This window comes from Salvelinus fontinalis, chromosome 27 (genome assembly GCF_029448725.1).
Source record: "Salvelinus fontinalis isolate EN_2023a chromosome 27, ASM2944872v1, whole genome shotgun sequence".
NCBI classification, from domain to species: Eukaryota; Metazoa; Chordata; class Actinopteri; order Salmoniformes; family Salmonidae; genus Salvelinus; species Salvelinus fontinalis.
In genome coordinates, this window is record NC_074691.1 from 17,839,122 (window position 1) to 17,859,099 (window position 19,978).

A 19,978-nucleotide genomic window follows, 5' to 3' on the forward strand; every position below is an offset into this window, starting at 1 on the left:
ACCTACTTAAACTAAAATGTTATGAAAAAGCGTCTATACTAAACTTATAGGCCTAATCGATGTCCCGGTCCTTATTGTGACCTCCCCTCAACGGCCTGTCCAGGAAAATATTGTCTGAGACCAGTCCGTGGTGCAAAAAAGGTTGGACCGCTGGTGTAGAGAATTGTTGTATCTAAACTGCTGTGAATGATCTTTTCCATAACCAAAAATATTTTGACGCTGGTGTACAACACAAAGTAAATGACGCAAAAATGAAACTTAAGAACGGGAAGCATAGATATAGCATGCACAGAACATATACACTGCTCAAAAAAATAAAGGGAACACTTAAACAACACAATGTAACTCCAAGTCAATCACACTTCTGTGAAATCAAACTGTCCACTTAGGAAGCAACACTGATTGACAATAAATTTCACATGCTGTTGTGCAAATGGAATAGACAAAAGGTGGAAATTATAGGCAATTAGCAAGACACCCCCAATAAAGGAGTGGTTCTACAGGTGGTGAGCACTTCTCAGTTCCTCTGCTTCCTGGCTGATGTTTTGGTCACTTTTGAATGCTGGCGGTGCTTTCACTCTAGTGGTAGCATGAGACGGAGTCTACAACCCACACAAGTGGCTCAGGTAGTGCAGCTCATCCAGGATGGCACATCAATGCGAGCTGTGGCAAGAAGGTTTGCTGTGTCTGTCAGCGTAGTGTCCAGAGCATGGAGGCGCTACCAGGAGACAGGCCAGTACATCAGGAGACGTGGAGGAGGCCGTAGGAGGGCAACAACCCAGCAGCAGGACCACTACCTCCGCCTTTGTGCAAGGAGGAGCAGGTGGAGCACTGCCAGAGCCCTGCAAAATGACCTCCAGCAGGCCACAAATGTGCATGTCTGCTCAAACGGTCAGAAACAGACTCCATGAGGGTGGTATGAGGGCCCGACGTCCACAGGTGGGGGTTGTGCTTACAGCCCAACACCGTGCAGGACGTTTGGCATTTGCCAGAGAACACCAAGATTGGCAAATTCGCCACTGGCGCCCTGTGCTCTTCACAGATGAAAGCATGTTCACACTGAGCACATGTGACAGACGTGACAGTCTGGAGATGCCGTGGAGAACGTTCTGCTGCCTGCAACATCTTCCAGCATGAGCGGTTTGGCGGTGGGTCAGTCATGGTGTGGGGTGGCATTTCTTTGGGGGGCCGCACAGCCCTCCATGGGCTCGCCAGAGGTAGCCTGACTGCCATTAGGTACCGAGATGAGATCCTCAGACCCCTTGTGAGACCATATGCTGGTGCGGTTGGCCCTGGGTTCCTCCTTAATGCAAGACAATGCTAGACCTCATGTGGCTGGAGTGTCAGCAGTTCCTGCAAGAGGAAGGCATTGATGCTATGGACTGGCCCGCCCGTTCCCCAGACCTGAATCCAATTGAGCACATCTGGGACATCATGTCTCGCTCCATCCACCAACGCCACGTTGCACCACAGACTGTCCAGGAGTTGGCGGATGCTTTAGTCCAGGTCTGGGAGGAGATCCCTCAGGAGACCATCCGCCACCTCATCAGGAGCATGTCCAGGCATTGTAGGGAGGTCATACAGGCACGTGGAGGCCACACACACTACAGAGCCTCATTGTGACTTGTTTTAAGGACATTACATCAAAGTTGGATCAGCCTGTAGTGTGGTTTTCCACTTTAATTTTGAGTGTGACTCCAAATCCATGGGTTGATAAATTTGATTTACATTGATCAGTTTTGTGTGATTTTTGTTGTCAGCACATTCACATTCAACTATGTAAAGAAAAAAATATTTAATAAGAATATTTCATTCATTCAGATCTAGGATGTGTTATTTTAGTGTTCCCTTTATTTTTTTGAGCAGTGTGTATATACCGCTTCTGAGGCTTGCTTTCAATGACCGACAGATCTATAATACTTTTCTATGTGAACATTTCTATGTAGCGACCAAAAAGTTACATTTTGCAGCTGTAAGTTTTCAAAAATGTATCAAAACATTTAAAAATAAATAATAGGTTAACACTGTAGGCTTTTAAATGATATCAAACGCAACCGTATATCTTTTCCACTGATGAAGACATGGATGTCTCATGGGTGGGGTATGCACTTTCTGACCACTGCCATGGGCAAACATGTATGGAACGTTTTAAATCAAAAGGGATGCTGTCAAAAAGTGAATTCAAATGGATTTACCCATAAATGATCAAATGGTGAAAACAAACTGCACTGAAATGCTTTTTGTCACGTTGACTCAAGTCTTTGACCACACTCATCAGAAACCCGCAATGTCGACAATGCCTGCTAACGTCCCTTTCAAATGGCCAACACCACCTGTACTTTGAAGGGCGCACGAGTGCTGTGCCGCCACTGGGATGAACTCATTGAACCATAGTCATCATAAAACCCTGCTACTTAGTGCTCTCTGCAGCAAGCCACATGTTAGGTAATGCAAAGCCATGGCCACTGGCATGCCCCAAATCCCAGCTGTGGATGGATAAGGGTGCAGCTGCGTGGCATGTGGAAGAGGCCATCCTCTAACCACCCTCCTTTTCTTGCTGTCTTTTATACACTCCCTCTTCTTTGCAGCAGCTTTTCTAGGTTGCCTGACACTGGGGCGTGTGGTGCACACTTCACCATGAGCGAGGGCACATGTGGAACCTGGCGGGCGGGAGGGGCGGTGGTGGTGGCATCCTTAAGGGGCCTCTCTCTTTTCTCTTCACCTCCCTCCTTTCCCCTCCACCATTATCTCCCTCTCTCTGTATCGGTCTTCCTCTCGCACATACACTTTCTTCATCCTTCTCTCCTCCCCTCCCTCTCTGGCTTGGACATGTGCCCAGCTGTGAGGGATTTGGGTTCATTTGAGTGCTGTCGTGTGTGTGTGTGTGTGTGTGTGTGTGTGTGTGTGTGTGTGTGTTTTGAGTAGGCAAGTTGTTTTGAGGGAGCGAGAGTGTTGGCCACAGGCCCAGTCCATTTTTTCCCCCGGCAGCAGTGACTGGGTGGGCGGGCAAGCTTCGAGAGGGAGGAATGCTCTGGTTTTTAGCAGTGTGCCTGAACCAGGAGTGGTTGTCTGTGAGATTCCAGGGGGGGGGGGGGGTGTTGCAAGTATGAGCCATTCTTGTGACATTTGGTATGCTAGCACTGGGTTTTGTGTGTTTTGTGTGTTTGTTGACATGACTATTTGTATCAAAACCTAAAGGTGTTGTGAGAAAAGGATGTGTTTACTGCATATGTTTGTGTTGGACTGCATGCTTTATCTTGCAGCTTGCTTGGTGTCCACAGGTGAGAGTATCTAAAAAAAAAAAAAATCTTACACGGTAACGAAATTGCACTGAACCTCTGAGTTTTCACTTAAAATGTATGCCAAACAAAAAAACATTGATTTTAAAGTTTAACAAACCATGCAACTCTATGCACAAGGACTACTTTTAATTTATACTGAAACATTTACAAAAATATGTTTACTGGAAAACTATGCTGATGCGAAGTTTGGCAACAGAATTTCTTTTTTTTTTCTTTTTCTTTTTTTTAAAAATACATTTTATCCCCTTTTCCCCCCAATTTTTTCGTGGTATCCAATCGCTAGTAATTACTATCTTGTCTCATCGCTACAACTCCCGTACGGGCTCGGGAGAGACGAAGGTCGAAAGCCATGCGTCCTCCGAAGCACAACCCAACCTAGCCGCACTGCTTCTTTAACACAGCGCGCCTCCAACCCGGAAGCCAGCCGCACCAATGTGTCGGCGGAAACACCGTGTACCTGTCCCCCTTGGTTAGCGCGCACTGCGCCCGGCCCGCCACAGGAGTCGCTGGAGCGCGATGAGACAAGGATATCCCTACCGGCCAAACCCACCCTAACCTGGACGACGCTAGCCCAATTGTGCGTCGCCCCACGGACCTCCCGGTCGCGGCCGGCTGCGACAGAGCCTGGGCGCGAACCCAGAGACTCTGGTGGCGCAGTTAGCACTGCGATGCAGTGCCCTAGACCACTGCGCCACCCGGGAGGCCTGGCAACAGAATTTCGATTAATATCTCCTTCATGGTTTCCAAAAACTTGACTAAATATCTGCTCCGAATTAAGATTCAATGACGTCTGCGGAAAGAATGGCGTCGGCTATGACATTGCATGTTGACACAATCTATTTTGGTTTTTGAACCTCAATGTGAATTGCGATAATGGAATTTCTTCATGGGTGCCTGTACTATTCAAAAATGCATAATTAGTTATGAGGAATTTGGACAGTAGAGTACAGTACATTATACTGTACTCAAATCTAGTGTGCTCTACTGTGTACTGAACTATACTCTACTGTGCTGTCCAAACTTGTGAACCAATCTGTGGTTTGTGACTACTATGATTTCCCATTGTAGCCAATTAAATTGCAGAAATTCCATTACCGATTTGGAACCAATCATAGACAACTTTTTAGTTCACAGGAACACTGTTCTCTTTCAGTGCATTGCAAAGAGCCAGACATAAGGGGGGTGCAAAGAAGGGGAAAGAGGGGTGTATTCAGCTGATTTTTTTACTTGGACTTGGTCTACCTTTTACCGCCTCTGTTCTCATTGGCTAGTCCCAGTCAATAGTGCCCTCACTGTAGCCCCCCCAGTTCCTTTTGAAGTTATCACTGGATAATTTCAAGGCAATTCCTATGGTCTGCATATAGGTCTGTCTGAGATTCATTACACTGTACATCCCATTCTGGGGGGAAAATATGACATGAGGGAAAATTGATAGTTGCATATCAGGATATTATAGTTGACGATACATCTTTTCTTTTTTCGTGTCAAAACTTCAGTATTTTTCCTTCATAGCTTGATCTCCATCTTTTTAAATAGGGAGCCAATTTCTTTACACCACTTGTATTTCCATGACAGATCAAAACTCGTTTTCTCATGGCTCTCTTGTCCCTGCAGCAGACATATGCGACCCACCACCTGGATTCGGTGCTATGTAGCAAAATTTGAAGTTTTTTCTATACATTGGATAGAAGTAGAGACTCCGACCTAGAAAATGGAGTTGCAGTTGTGGAATAATGGGAAAGTAATTCTGTTTTGCAAGTTGAATTTGTAACCCCACTTTTGAGAAAATGTCCTGTGAATGTTTTGGTACACCTACTGGAGAGCTTTGTCGACACCCTAGCCCCACCCAGGTCTTAACCTCTCTGGAACGGTAGCGTCCCACCTCAACAACAGCCAGTGAAATTGCAGGGCGACAAATTCAAAACAGAAATCCCACAATTAAAATTCCTCAAACATACAAGTATTATACACCATTTTAAAGTTAAACTTCTTGTAAATCCAACCACAGTGTCCGATTTCTAAAAGGCTTTACAGCAAAAAGCACACCATGCGATTTAAGTTAGGTCAGCGCCTAGTCACTGAAAACCATACAGCCATTTTCCAGCCAAGGAGAGGGCTCACAAAAGTCAGAAATAGCGATTTAAATTAATCACTAACCGTTGATCTTAATCAGATGACACTCATAGGACTTCATGTTACACAATAATGTATGTTTTGCTCAATAAAGTTCATATTTATATAAAAAATCTGTTTACATTGGTGCATTGTTCCGAAATGCATTGTCTCAAACATCCGGTGACAGTGCAGAGAGCCACATCAAATTACAGAAATACTCATAAAACTCATAAACATTGATCTAAGATACAAGTGTTTAACATGCATTTAAAGATAAACTTCTCCTCCTTAATGCAACCGCTGTCAGATTTCAAAAAGGCTTTACGGCGAAAGCACACTTTGCGATTGTTAGGTTTGCGCCTAGCCACAGAGAACCATACAGCCATTTTCCTACCAAGGAGAGGTGTCACAAAAGTCAGAGTTAAAATGAATCCCTTACCTTTGATCTTCATCTGATGGCACTCCCCGGTCTCCATGTTAGACAAATGTTCGATAAAGTCCATTTATGTCCAAATACCTCCTTTTTGTTCACGTTTAGTCCAGTAATCAAAATGCACAAAGTCACAAAAGTTCTATTACAGTTTGTAGAAACATGTCAAACGATGTATAGAATCAATCTTTAGGATGTTTTTATCATAAATATTCAATAATATTCCAACCGGACAATTCCTTTGTCAATAGAAATGCAAAGGAATGGAGCTTGCGCTCACGACTAAACTAAACTAATGGCTTTCAGCCAGACCCCTAATTCAAACAGCTCTTATTCGCTCCCCTTTCATAGTAGAAGCCTGAAACAAATTTCTAAAGACTGTTGACATCTAGTGGGAGCCGTAGGAAGTGCAATATGACCCCATAGACACAGTATATTGGATAGGTAATCACTTGAAAAACTACAAACCTCAGATTTCCCACTTCCTGGTTGGACTTTATGAGTTCTGTTATACTCGCAGACATAATTCAAACGGTTTTAGAAACTTCAGTGTTTTCTATCCAAATCTGCTAATAATATGCATATCCTAGCCTCTGTGCCTGAGTAGTAGGCAGTTTACTCTGGGCACGCTTTTCATCCGGATGTGAAAGTACTGCCCCCTGCACGAGTGAGGTTAAGGATTCAAAGTGTAGTAAACGACCAAAGATTTCAAGACTAAAAGTGATGAAAGTTGTAAAATACAATATCCAGCCCTTGGCCTATATCCTAATCTGACTTTGGTACAGGCCGTGTTCTTCACATTTCTGTCTCTGGTAAACACACTATCAATTAAAATCAAAGTCTATTTGTCACATGCACAGGATATAGGTATAAACAGTACAGTGAAATGGTTTTGAATAGTCTTTTTTTATTTTATTTTTTTATAGACATGTAGCTAGCTGAACAATGAACCATAATCCTAACTCTTAATGCGTTCAAAACAACTGGGAATTCAAGAAGAAAAAAAGTTAATTGGGAAAATCTATTAACGGTCATCCAACTTAGGAACTTGGGCCACTTTCTAGAGCTTCGACTTTCCAACCTCAAGATCACTGATGTCATGATTTGACAGAGTTCCCAGTTTTGAACGCGGCAATACTACCATGCATGAATCTGGAGGTAGCTAAAGCTAACCAACTAGGTTCAATGTTAGCTAGCTAACATTAGGCTATATCTAGTAATGCAAATGGTTTTCTGAGTTACAAATAATATTACTACACAGATCATACACGTGACGGTAGCTAGCGAGCCAGCCAGCTAACGTTAGCTTGCTAGCTAGCAGTATACTTTAACTTGCAATGAAAATGACTTTCTGACAAAATTAGAAACATACAAAATCTGAAAATGTAGCTAGACCCTTACCTGTAAACGTTGCCTTTAGTTTGAAGATGTAATCTGGAGATGGGTGTTATACAACAACCTTCTTTCTGTGTTATCTTTTTGGACTCTCCACATTTGGCAATCATCTCTCTGCTTCCACCTGGCATTCTTCTTCCGTGACGACATCTTTTCTTCCCCACCATTGTCACCGGAAGACTACAATGTCTGGTTAAATGAAAAAAGTTTTTAGCTAAATCAGGGGTTTCCTCATTGTCTGATTCATTTTCAGAGTCAGTCAGTAAGGCACCATCATCCTCCAGAAAGTACAGAGCTTTGCGACAGCGCTATTAACTTCAGGGTAGCAATGTTGAGCAGTAGCAAAACTTTTTCAGATCTTCATGATCATTTTCAAAGGCCATGGTTGATAAGATTATCCACACATACTGAGCAGCACATGTTATAGATTGGTCTGCATACAAGTTTGTTAGAAAGGCACATGGAATTTCTGCAAAAAAATGCATACAAGTGAAAACTTCATACCTTTCCTGTGACATGCGCCGTAAGCCTAGTTTCTTGAAATGGGTCACATATGGTGAGCAGGATGTTTTTAGAACATCGAATCACGATAAAATCATAGTATCGAATCACAATACATATGGAATTGAGAATTGCAATGCATATCGGCACCTAAGTATCGTTCATATCGTGAGGTCCCTGGCAATTCACAGCGCTAACATATACATAGGTCTGTGATTGATACCAGTATTGCAATATTGTTTTCCTTTGCGAAAAGGAAACCTCGAAGCAGACAACTCTTTGGTCCTTTTTAAAAACCTGCTTTATGTCAAATATTGTGTGCTATAGCTTGGAAAACACATTTTTGATTGACAACATTACACGGCTGCAAGACCTTTTTAGCGTGGCTCGTTGAGTTGGGACATCCTATGGAAATGTGTGTTTATGTTAACCGACAGCTTCCCACCAAGTCTAAGCAATGAAAAACAACTCTCGCATTCTCCCCCCTTCCTGGCTCCCTCACCTAAATCTCTAGGTAGTCCTGTCAGCCTTCTTCCTCTGCTGTGTAGCAAGAGTGTTAACACTGGGGCTCTATATGCTGCAAAGCAACAAAGGTCAGTGTCTGACTTCCTGCTTGCCTCAATGCAGACAAAAAATGCCATGTTTTCACCTCTTTGGGCGCACTGTACTACCTTCATAACTCCCCAGGGAGACATTACATTCAGTTAACCGCTTGACCCTTTGTACTGCACAGATCAAAGGCCATCCCAGGGATAGAGTAGACTTTCCTAATATTCTACTGAGGGGAGATTACATGCACCGTTTTGTGTTAAAGTAACTGCCCAGTGAATATCTTAAATTCATATTCTGTTAACTCACACCCAGATAATGTTGACACTTAACCCCACCTTAAACAGACTATTAAAAAAATAAAATGGTTGAAATTTCCTCATAGAACATGTCAACTCCCTGCGAGGATCAGCGGTCTCGAGAATGAGCTGGCCAATCAGCGCCCTGCATTCAAATTTTTCAAAGGTGAAATCCTTTTAAAGCCAAGATGATTGAATTCATTGCCCTTGACAATCAACTGTTTTATGTCGTGGGCAATGTTGACTATTGCCAACTGGCTAGGTTGCCACTTGTTCGGTTCATAAAAATAAATAGCTAGCCAGCTAATTTACCCGGTTGCTAACGTTATAAGCAGCCAGCTAGCTTCATCTGGCTAGTGAGGCTGGGCCTGGTTGTGTTGTGAAGCCAGCCACAATAAGGATTAGGCACAATAGTGGACTTTGCGGTCAGCCTTCAAAATAAAAGAATGGCAATTCTACTATTTGTATTAATTTGCATCACTGTCAATGACTGACAGTGATGCAAATTAATATAATTATGGCATAGTTTTATTTATTTTTATTTTTTATTTTGTCTTATAAATTAGGGTTATTTTAGATGACACCTAGCTATAACCATATACAGCATACCACCCTGCATACCACTGCTGGCTTGCTTCTGAAGCTAAGCAGGGTTGGTCCTGGTCTGTCCCTGGATGGGAGACCAGATGCTGCTGGAAGTGGTGTTGGAGGGCCAGTAGGAGGCACTCTTTCCTCTGGTCTAAAAAATATCCCAATGCCCCAGGGCAGTGATTGGGGACACTGCCCTGTGTAGGGTGCCGTCTTTCGGATGGGACGTTAAACGGGTGTCCTGACTCTCTGAGGTCATTAAAGATCCCATGGCACTTATCGTAAGAGTAGGGGTGTTAACCCCGGTGTCCTGGCTAAATTCCCAATCTGGCCCTCAAACCATCATGGTCACCTAATAATCCCCAGTTTACAATTGGCTCATTCATCCCCCTCCTCTCCCCTGTAACTATTCCCCAGGTTGTTGCTGCAAATGAGAACGTGTTCTCAGTCAACTTACCTGGTAAAATAACGGTAAAATAAAATAAATAAAATATAGCTAGCTAACTATAGCAACTGAAACAGATTGTCGTTTTGCTATGTTTTTGGGGAAGAACATTGTTTGCATCCATGAGGAAGCTAGCTTTTTTTTAATGACCAGCACTGTAGTTGCGTGAGACAACTTTACCAGCATCATAGCATATGTATCGATGAATTGTTGTGACATTTGAAATACGAGTGATAGGGTAATCAATGTTTAATAGCCACGTAAAATTATTAATGCCTTTAAATGATTGTGCCGTGCAGTCATATTCAGGTACTGATTGGTCAACAAGCTTATTTGACACATCAAATAGTGTTATTTGACATATCTATTGACACGCAAAGACCCAAACGGCGTTCCATAGAAATCCTGGTTGAGAATGAACAATGAAACAGTACAGCAAGTAAGTGAAAGAAATAGGTTTTGAGTATGTTTTACTGATAGTGGGGACATATGTAAATGCCAACAAACTTTTTTGTGTGCGTGTGACCTTTTTAACCTTTCTAAGATATGTGGGTCTCTAGCATCCCAACTGGCCAACATCCAGTGAAAATGCAGAGTGCCAAATTCAAATAAATTACTATAAAATTTTACTTTGATGAAATCACACATTCAATATACCAAATTAAAGCTATTCTTGTTGTGAATCCAGCCAACGTGTCAGATTTCAAAAATGCTTTACGGCGAAAGCAAACAATGCTATTATCTGAGGATAGCACCCAAGCAAACAAACACAGACCATCATATTTCAACCCTCCAGGCGTGACACAAAACGCAGAAATGAAGATATAATTCATGCCTTTGACGAGATTCTTCTGTTGGCACTCCAATATGTCCCATAAACATCACAAATGGTCCTTTTGTTCGATTAATTCCGTCGATTATATATCCAAAATGTCCATTTATTTGGTGCGTTTGATCCAGAAAAACACCGGTTCCAACTTGCGCAACGTGACTACAAAATATCTCGAGTTACCTGTAAGCTTTGTCCAAACATTTCAAACTACTTTTGTAATACAACTTTAGGTATTTTAACATAAATAATCGATAAAATTGAAGACGGGATGATCTGTGTTCAATACCGGAGGAAAACAAAGTGTAGCGAGCGTCTGTGTAACGCGCCTCTAACAAGAGTACACTTCCCTCGAGCCTCATTATGAAAAGTGTTACTTCTTCATTTCTCAAAGGTAAAACCTCAACCAATTTCTAAAGACTGTTGACATCCAGTGGAAGTGATAGGAACTGCAAGAAGGTCCCTTTAGAAATCTGGATTCCCATTGAAAAGAGTGACCTCAACAAAAAATATCTGAATTGTTTGTCCTCTGGGTTTTGCCTGCCAAATAAGTTCTGTTATACTCAGACATGATTCAAACAGTTTTAGAAACTTCAGAGTGTTTCCCATCCAACTCTACTAATAATATGCATATCTTAGGTTCTGGGCCTGAGTAGCAGGCAGTTTACTTTGGACACGCTTTTCATCCGGATGTGAAAATACTGCCACCTATCCCAGAGAAGTTAATTAGGGAAGTTGGTTAAGAACAAATTCTTATTTACATTGATGGCCCGGATGCCGCTGGGCCAATTGTGCGCCGCCCTATGGGACTCCCAATCACAGCCGGATGTGATACAGCCTGGATTGGAACCAGGGACTGTAGTGATGCCTCTTGCACTGAGATGCAGTGCATTAGACCACTGCCTCGTGTGTGTGTGTGTGTGTGTGTGTGTGTGTGTAACTTTAACTGTACTAGAATGCTTAAGGCTGTAAAATTTTTAAATATTGCTATTTTTGTCAAGGAAAATATAGAATATCGTTATCAGCCAAAAATATATTGGTGCATCATTAGGTCAAATGTTAACCCCTATTTTTCCCCTAATGCTGAGCAAGGGTGATTAGCCAAAAGTGTTTTCTTTAAGGACAAATTTATGTGTGATCACATTAACCTCTCTTAGGTACGTGAGACGTTAGCGTCCCACCTCTTCAACAGCGAGTGAAACTGCTGGGCGCCAAATTCAAATACATAAATATTCATTATAAAAATTCAGAAAACATAACATATTTTACATAGGTTTAAAGATTAACTTCTTGTGAATCCAACCACGGTGTCAGATTTTAAAAATGCTTTACGGCGAAAGCATACCTTACGATTATTTGAGAACATAGCCCACTAGACAATTCATTACAAACAGTAACCAGCCAAGTAGAACAGTTACACAAGTCAGAAATAGAGAGAAAATGAATCCCTTACCTTTGATCTTCATATGGTTGCACTCAGCAGACATTCATTTACTCAATACATGTTCCTTTTGTGCTATCAAGTCTCTTTATATCCAAAAACCTCAGTTTTGTTCGTGTTTTCTTCAGTAATCCATAGGCTCAAACGCAGTCAAAACAGGAAGACAAAAAAATCCAAATTTGTATCCGTAAAGTTCATAGAAACATGTCAAATGATGTTTATATTCAATCCTCAGGTTGTTTTTAGCCTAAATAATCGATAATATTTCAACCGGACAATAACGTTGTCAATTTAAAAGGTAAACAAGAAACGCACACTCTCTCCGTCTCGCGCATGAAAACGCTCTGACACTTTAGGGTCGACTCATTGAGACTGCTCTTACTTCATTTTTCAGAATACAACCCTGAAACAATTTCTAAAGACTGTTGACATCTAGTGGAAGGCATAGAACCTGCAATTTGAGTCCTAAGTCAATGGATACTGTAATGGCATTGAATAGAAAACTACAAAACCAAAAAAATAACAACTTTCTGAATTGATTTCTCAGGTTTTCGCCTGCCAAATCAGTTCTGTTATACCCAGACACTATTTTAACAGTTTTGGAAACTTTAGAGTGTTTTCTATCCAAATCTACCAGTTATATGCATATCATATCTTCTGGGCCTGAGAAGCAGGCAGTTTTAATTTGGGCATGCATTTCATCCAAAATTCCAAATGCTGTACCCTACCCTAGAGAAGTTAACATATCTATTAGCTCATGGTTAATGACACATTGACAACGGGGTGACAGAAGGGCATATCAAAGGGAGGATTCATGATATGCACGCATGACCTATATAGTTTTCACTTGTTGCTTATACACGTCGGTTAATTACAAAATATTTTCGGTTCTGTTTGCAACTGCGTTACGCATTTTTATATCTGAGCGAGGGGCACCTCCTGCAGACAGGCTCATCCCCTCAAACCCCAGAGGCAAGAGACAGTCCTCTGACATGGGAATCCAAATGCCAAAGTATTTTCCCACTTTGGTTTACTTTATTGTTCTTGTTTTTTTGTTAAATTTTAGGCTCATGTTAAAGCAGGCAGTTATGGTGCACAGTTTTTTAAAAATTTATATCGATGCATCATCGGGAATTTAAGGTCCTGAGTCTCAATGTAAACGGACTGGGGAGTGCCATCAAGAGAAGTAAGGTAATAGCAAAGATGAAACAGGAGAGAGTTGACATACTATTCTGGCAGGAAACTCACTTATCCACACCTGAACACGAGAAACTCAAGAAAATGGGATATAGGAATAGTTTTTTTTTCTTCTTACAAAATGGGTGTAAGGGGAGTTGCAATCTTGATCCCAAATTCAGTTAATTTAGAGTTTGTCAGAAATTAAAGATCATAATGGAGTTAACCTTACTTTGATAGCATACCAAGAAATACTTTATGGAGGCTTAAAACAAGCATGCTGAATGATCCAGCATTCAAGGAATGAATAAAGACAGAATTTAACATCTATCTGGTGAATAATGATAACGGTGAAGTGTCTCCTGCTACATTGTAGGATGCAGCTAAGGTGGTTATTAGAGGAAAGATCATAGCCACATCTCTCAAGAAAAAGATTAAAGCACAGAAACTTCTGAATTTACAGGAAACATTCAACTTAGAAAGGCCCCAGTCATTACAAAGACCCTCATATTACAAGAGATTCAAGGGTAAAACAAGAAATTGACCAGATTTATAGTGAAGAAGAGAAAAAGCTCAGATTCCTGAAACAACGATATTATGAAACAGGCTCAAAAGCAACAAAATTACTAGCATGGAGACTCAGGAAACAAGCACGGAATACCATTTTCAAAATAAGACCGCAAAACAAAGATTACATGTAAATTGGATGAAATACAGAATGCATTTGAATCATGTTACACATCTGTACAAGCAACCAGAGAATGCAGATGCACAGACAATAGAGCATTTTATTTTTTTAACTCACTTGATCTACCCTCAATTGGGGCAGAGCAAAATGATAGACTTCAGAAATAACTACTGAAGAAATTAATAAAGCAATATCTAAAAGTAAACGAGTCTCCAGGCACTGATGGCTTCCCTTTTTAGAATGGTTCAAAGCCTTCAGAGAACAACTAACACATACTTAAGGCCTTTTTTAACTGGACTTTACGGGAGGGGAGGGTTTTCCACCATCTTGGAGAGAAGCCATCATATCTGTAATCCCAAAAGAGGGTAAAGATAAGGAATGCAGTTCTTATAGACCAATTGCAATTCTTAACACGGATTATAAACTATATTCATCAATAATAGCCAAAAGAATGGAAGACGTAATCCCAGAATTGATTGATCAGGATCAAACGGGTTTCATACGAAATAGGCAGACGCATGACAACACAACTTTTTTTTTGTGGGATACACACAAGGCAATTCTTGTTCTTGTGGCATATTTTGGTTAAACTATCCCCAATTCAATGGAATTGTAACCCTCTGCATGCACAGTGCACTCTTCCATCACATATACAGCTGATTTCTCAAGATTTTGCACACAGAAGTTATTGAGCCCACACTACTACACTGTCCGAGCCAAGGACTACATGCTTTCTGGTAAGTTTTGATTACAATACTGGGTGGGGTGAATATATATTTTATATGACATGATTTGTCTTAACTATTAAATAGTAGCCTACTGCAAAGTGTGTTTAAATAATTTCTAACTTGTTAACAATTTCTGCTACCCATATGGGTTTTAGCTTGCTAACTGAGTGTTAATTAACCTGATTTGATTTTAAAACATTTATCTTACAAAAGAGTTAGATTTAAACTGCTTAACTATGTATCTGTACATGGAATTGTATTTTTATTTTTTAACGTTTTTCCCCCTAATCTTTACAGGAAAATACCACGGGCACTATCTGATGTATGGAGACATTTCACTGCAGCTAATGTAAAAGGAAAAGCTGTGTACATTTGCAAATACTGTGCCAAATCATATGTGAAGAATGCAACGAAGATGCAGAATCATCTGGCCAAGTGCATTAAGTTACCTCAGCGCTCACAACAAGCAACCTCTGACAAAAGACCCTCTACTTCTATTCGAGGTGAAAATGATGAATCAGACTTCTTATTGATAACAACAGCTCATGGTCCTCCTGGAACCAATATTTTTTTTGACTCAATGGCGAAATGTAATCAGAGAAATGCTAATGAATGTTTTGCTCTAGCTGTGTATGCAACTGGTTCACCTCTGATGCTCAGAGGTGATGTGTATTGGAAGAGATTTCTGAATGTTCTTTGCCCAGCATACACCCCTCCAACCAGACATGCTTTATCTACTCATTTGTAATTAACTACATCGCCACCCCTCAACCAGTATTCTACAAGAGCACAGACATAAGGGACAACAGACACACTGGTTTCTACATTGCAGATGAGTTAAAGGCAGTCGTCAATGACCTTGGACCACAGAAGGTATTTGAACCAGTGACAGACAATGCTGCGAACATGAAGGCTGCTTGGTCTAAAGTGGAGGAGCCCTACCCTCAGATCACACCAATTTGCTGTGCTGCTCATGCATTGAATCTGCTCCTCAAGGACATAATGGCACTGAAAACAATGGATACACTACAAGAGAGCCAAGGAAATGGTTAGCTATGTGAAGAGTCATCAAGTTATAGCAGCAATCTACCTCACCAAGCAAAGTGAGAAGAATAAGAGCACCACATTGAAGCTACCCAGCAACACCCATTAGGGTGGTGTTGTCATGTTTGACAGTCACTTGGAGGGGAAGGAGTTTCTCCAAGAAATGGCCTTATCACAGTCTGCCGATATGGACAGCCCCATCAAGAGGATCCTCCTGGATGATGTATTTTGGGAGAGAGTGGTAAGCAGTCAAACTGAAACCAATAGCAGTAGCCATTACATGGATTGAGGGAGACAATGCCATCCTGTCTGATGTTCACTCTGCTTGCAGATGTAAGAGAAGAAATCCGTACTGCCCTGCCCACTTCACGGTTGCTCCAAGCAGAGGAAACTGCAGTTCTGAAAATGCATCAAAAAGCGTGAAGACTTCTGCCTGAAGCCCATGCACCCCACAGTGTTGGACCCCAAGTATGCTGGCAAGAGCATCCTGTCTGGTGCAGAGATCAACAAGGCCTATGGTGTCATCACTACCGTGTCTTGCCACCTTGGCCTAGATGAGGGAATATTTCTTGGCAGTCTGGCGAAGTACACTTCAAAGCAAGGGTTTTGGGATGGAGATGCAATATGGCAGTCGTGCCAGCATATCTCATCAGCCACCTGGTGGAAGTGACTTTGTGGATCTGAGGCTCTTTCCCCAGTTGCCTGCCTCCATCCTCCAAATCCCACCAACATCAGCTGCCTCAGAGCGCAACTGGTCCTTGTTTGGGAACACACACCAAAGTATGCAACAGGCTGACCAATACAAGGGTTGAAAAATTGGTGGCCATCCGGGCAAAGGAGGGTTTTTGAGCCTGAAAACGAGCCATCTTCAACAAGGTTGGAAAGTGATAGTGAAGAGTCCTCAGTCTGATGTTCAAGTGCTGGACATTGAGGAGGTCCAGGGAGAAGACATGGAAGCCTGAGAGGTAGACAACCAAAGCTTGTATGTTGAAGATGTTTTTGGGATATGCGATGGATCATTGGGCATTATTCAATATTCCTTTTTGTTGTTCAGTGAAATCATGTGAAGAGTTAACTCATTAAATTAAATTTATATTTGTAACTAAATTGTTTCATTTCTATTGGAAGGATTTAATCATTTGCAATTGTCTACTTATGATAAGGTGAAAGGATTATGTTTCTGTCTCCATATGCTATGGTAAATATATCAATGCAAAAAAACATTACATTTATTGTATTAATATCCACTTGCATATATTTCTGAATATTCCCCAAAATGTGCAACCCTACCTCAAGCACCTCTAAAATTAATCCAAGTATTCAGTAACGCATACAACCTGGGGTAACAAAAAAACATATTTTAAATCTTTACTTCGGTATTCAATCTTCAAAGAATTAATCTACGAACTATATTAAAAAGAAATGGGAGGAGGAACTTGACATTGAAATAACTGATGAAACATGGTTGAACATATTAGAGACTCAACAAAGCTCCACCAACTCAAGATCATGGAGAGAATCCTGTTGGAAGAATGTTATACGTTTCTTCATAACACCTAAACTGAAATCAAAACAGACTGGCTCCCTACACCGTTGTTGGAGAGAATGCGGTCTATCAAGGGTGGATCACTCTCATATCTTTTGGTCCTGCTCCGCAATCAAAACTTACTGGGGAGAAATAAGATCGAACATTGGGGGGGGGGGAAATGGGATTTGACAGAACAAACATTAATTTCCTTGTACTTGGGTGAAATACCTGATAACTTACACAATAGAGAAAAGTACCTCTTGAAGATCCTACTGGCAGCCAGTAAAAAGGCGATCACTAGGAAATGGCTACAAAAATGATGTGCGCTGTAACTGCCAGATCCTTTTTGTTCTTTTACTTGTACTTTCTCTGTTCCTCAATAAAAAACAAAAAACAAAAAACTTTTGTGTACACACACACGCCTCTTCAAATTAGTGGATTTGGCTATTTCAGCCACAGTTTTGGGAAGGCCCTTTCCTGTTTCAGCATGACAATTCCCTTGTGCACAAAGTGAGGTCCATACAGAAATGCTTTGTCGATCGGTGTGGAAGAACTTGACTGGCCTGCACTGAGCCCGGACCTCAACCCCATCAAACACCTTTGAGATGAATTGGAATGCCGACTGCGAGCCAGGCCTAATCGCCCAACATCCGTGCCCGATCTCACTAATTCTCTTGTGGCTGAACGGAAGCAAGTCCCCACAGCAATGTTCCTACATCTAGTGGAAAGCCTTCCCAGTAGAGTGGAGGGTGTTACAGCAGAAAAGGGGGGACTAACTCCATATTAATGCCCATGATTTTGAAATTAGATGTTCGAGCAGGTGTCTACATACTTTTGGTCATGTAGAGTATTTTGTATCCCTCGTTTACTCAAATGTTTTTCATTTATTTTGGCAGTTAACTGTATCTGGCAGCTCGTTATTTACTCAAACAAATAATCTGGTGGGCTATGGTCGACAAAGGAGCATGTATGTTTAAAAATGTCCGGTCTTTGTTTTGGCCTTCTGAGCAGTTCACTGTTGGAACCTGTTCCTTTTTACTCCAGGCGAAATGATACTTGATAGGTAGATCAAAACAATTAAGGTGCGAAGTAAAGACTGTTAGTAGCTGCTAGATGGAGTGTGCAATGTAGTGCAGTGAGGAGGGAACTTGGAAGTCATTTGCTGACGTCTCAGGAACCACAACATGTTATTTATTATCTGCAAAGATGTACATCTGGAATGTATTAGGGCTGGGAATTGCCAGAGACCTCACAATATGATAGTATCACCATACTTAGGTGTCAATACAATATGTATTGCATTTCTCATTATTAATTGCAGTTTGATGTTCCAAACATATTCCTCACCATGTGTCTGTCTGCTGCAGATGGATGAGAGAACCATGAGACTTTTTTGTTTTGTTGATCAGTCACGGAAATATAAGTGCAGAAAAAAAATTCTCCCTAATTTAAAGATGCACTATGTAGGAATCGCACCATTTCCTGGTTGCTAAAATTCAACTAGTTTGACAGAACAAGCACGTGTAGTGTAGAGAATCATTTTACCATCTAAACCACTGTGAAATATGTTTGTATTTTCAGCTGTTTGAAGCTGGTGTACAAAACTGAAGGTAAAAGACGCAAAACTTAAGCACGGGAAGCATGGAAATGGATCACACAGAACATATCTACCTCTTCTTAGACTTGCTTTCAATGATAATGACAGCTCTATAACTCACATTTCATTGTGAATTTGGTTGGGGTCGCTTGAAGTTACACTACCGTTCAAAAGTTTGGGGTCACTTTGACATTTTCCGTGAAGACATAAATGAAATGAGTTGTAAAATTAATAGGAAATATAGTCAAGACATTGACAAGGTTATAAATAATAATTGTCCTTCAAACTTTGCTTTCGTCAAAGAATCCTCCATCTGCAGCCATTACAGCCTTGCAGACATTTTGGCATTCTAGTTGTCAATTTGTTGAGGTAATCTTAAGAGATTTCACCCCATGCTTCCTGAAGCACCTCCCAAAAGTTGGATTGGCTTAATGGGCACTTCTTACGTACCATACGGTCAAGCTGCTCCCACAACAGCTCAATAGGTTTGAGAGCCGGAGACTGTGCTGGCCACTCCATTATAGACAGAATACCAGATGACTACTTCTTCCCTAAATAGTTCTTGCATAGTTTGGAGCTGTGCTTTGGGTCATTGTCCTGTTGTAGGAGGAAATTGGCTCCAAATAAGTGCTGTCCACGGGGCATGGCATTGCCAAATCGAGTGATAGCCTTCCTCCTTCAAGATTCCTTTTACCCTGTACAAATCTCCCACTTTACCACCACCAAAGCACCCCCAGACCATCACATTGCTTCCACCATGCTTGACAGATGGTGGCATTTTTTTCAAAAACAAGGAAATATTTGAGTGACCCCAAACTTTTGAACGGAGTGTACATATTGTAGTTTAAAGTGATGGGGGAAACAATCTATTAATGGAAAATACTGGAGTTTTGTTGCAGTGGTACAGCCTACTAGCTCAAATAATATTCCGATATTGTCAAAATAATATCCCGATTTTATGTAACTGTATTGATACCCCCATCACTAGAATTCACTTGGCATATGCTGTCTGTTGTTGAAGACAATACAGTATCAGAATGTGAACCAGCATTACCCCCTCTATAATGCATGTCTTCTGTCAGTGCATTCATAAGCTCTTTTCATGCCTTTTCATTGCATCCTGATAAACAGTGGTGCAATTTATTTGAATATCATTGGGTGGCAGTCGGGGGCAGGATTTCCAGAAACTAAGGATTAGCACAAATAGAGCCCCACAATGCTTGCTAACGGATATTTATAAATAATTATATTAAAAACTTCTCTTTTTTTGCTCTAATATGTATTATGATCATAGTGTAGTTACGGTACAATAGTATAATTATT

At 41.2% G+C, this 19,978-nt stretch overlaps 1 protein-coding gene across 5 annotated transcripts in view; it reads left to right on the forward strand.

Moving 5' to 3' along the window:
- Nucleotides 1-19,978, forward strand: part of LOC129825194 (RAC-alpha serine/threonine-protein kinase-like) — a 73,209-nt gene that overhangs the window by 26,594 nt on the left and 26,637 nt on the right. The window lies entirely within an intron of this gene.